Here is a 2,090-nt window from a genome sequence, read left to right as displayed (position 1 = left end):
GTTGAACAAAATCAAGTGACATTGTATTGACATAGTTTAACACACAAAGTCATTTTTATAAGATTTCTTTGTGACTTTCACTTAAAGGTCTAATTACATCATTAATGTTCCAAATTTATTATCTCCTTATAGGAACTTTAGTTCCATTATATGAACACTGGATTACAACCTAAAATGCTTTAAAAAAATGACAACAAAAAAGACTCAGCCACCCTCTTAGCAAATGGCATAGTATTGACTTTTTTTTTTTTACAGAAGTTAAAAGTTTTACTGTCAAAAGAAACATCTGAAATCAATTAATAGCAAATTTTGGAAGTTTTTTAAAATTTGATATATTTCAGGGAAAACTGAAGATTGAAACAATGTTAGAAGCTTATTTAAAATGATGTTTAAACAAAGAAAGTATGAGGTCTACTTTTTTAAAATCCAAATGAAGGTAGTGGGGGAAAAAGACATTCTGGAAATGGCATTTTTCATAATTCATTTTTATTTAATGGTCATAAATTGTCCTACTCTGTGATCCTAGGGCTGGGGACAATTGTGGGATCTCTGCTATTTATGCTGAGTCATTGTGAGTAATAACCTAGTATTAAATCTAATTCTATTCTTTGGAAATTTAATGTATTGGTCACATTAATAACGTAAACATCTGCTACCACTTATCTTTAAAAATCTAACCAAAAATATGGCAAGGAACATCAGAAGTTCACACTAGTAGTAGGAATATGGTTTACATTTTCTTCTGAATGAAAAGGATAGAGGGCGCCTGGGTGGCTCAGTTGGTTAAGTGACTGCCTTCGGCTCAGGTCATGATCCTGGAGTCCCTGGATCGAGTCCCGCATCGGGCTCCCTGCTCGGCAGGGAGCCTGCTTCTCCCTCTGACCCTCCCCCCTCTCATGTGCTCTCTCTCTCATTCTCTCTGTCTCAAATAAATAAAATCTTTAAAAAAAAAAAAAAAGGATAGAAAAAAATCATTTTGTATTGTTAATTTGTAAATCAAGTTGGAGCTAATTTGAGTCTAGCTTCTCATTAACTCACTAACTCATTACCCTTGTACTTGCCAAACCTAGGCTATTTGGCCAAATACTTGGTTGTTGTAAAGATCTCAAACGGTCCTCTTCTTTGGTCTTTATTTAACATGCTTGCCCTCAAACTAAGCTCTTTGTGTGTTCTGATTTGGTGCCATTTGTAACTGTCCCAGTGACTGAATCCCATTTGATTTAACTGCTCATCCAGTTCTTGTTTTTTTCGTCTCCAAGCAAACTTAAATTTCTTAATGTTACAAAGAAGAATCCATTAACACAGGGCAGTAAAATATTTGAGATGTTCAGAACCCCAAATCCCGGCTTCCATTTGGGACCTACAGCTGCCTATTTGTGAAGAGGATAGAACCACTTTGTTTTAAATATGGAAAAGGTAATACTTGACTCCTTTTCATTTTCACTAGGTTGCTAACTAGCAGAGACGTGATAAGCCACTGTTTTTTGTTTTCATTTTTTAAATGAGATGGTTTTTACCCTTTTATATAATTTATGTTTTTAATTTAGAGTTCAATAGCTATTTCTGTAATTATCCTCAATTCCCATATGTTCACTGAATCATTGAAAAACCAATCTTTAAAATTCATACTGTTTCAAAAAAATAAAAAATAAAATAAAATAAAATAAAATTCATACTGTTTCCCTCTATCTCCTCTAAGTGTTACATGTGTGATACAAGTACATATTCTACGTTGTTTTTGGCTCCTGGGTAGAGCTGCCAAAAAAGCACTATTTGTGGGTGTGTAAAAACCTAAAGAATAAACTCATGCTTGTAAAGATCACGTCTTTTTTCAGTTCTCTTGCTGTTTAAATCATTTTTTTTTTAAGATTTTATTTATTTATCTGAGAGAGAGAATGAGAGACAGAGAGCATGAGAGGGAGGAGGGTTAGAGGGAGAAGCAGACTCCCTGCCGAGCAGGGAGCCCGATGGCGGGACTCGATCCTAGGACTCCGGGATCACGACCCGAGCCGAAGGCAGACGCTTAACCGACTGAGCCACCCAGGCGCCCCCAGTTCTCTTGCTGTTTAAAACAAAGAGCCAGGGGCGCC

This window comes from Leptonychotes weddellii, chromosome 15 (assembly GCF_054177405.1).
Source record: "Leptonychotes weddellii isolate Sample4059 chromosome 15, ASM5417740v2, whole genome shotgun sequence".
NCBI classification, from domain to species: domain Eukaryota; kingdom Metazoa; phylum Chordata; class Mammalia; order Carnivora; family Phocidae; genus Leptonychotes; species Leptonychotes weddellii.
Note: the sequence above shows the minus strand (reverse complement) of the source record.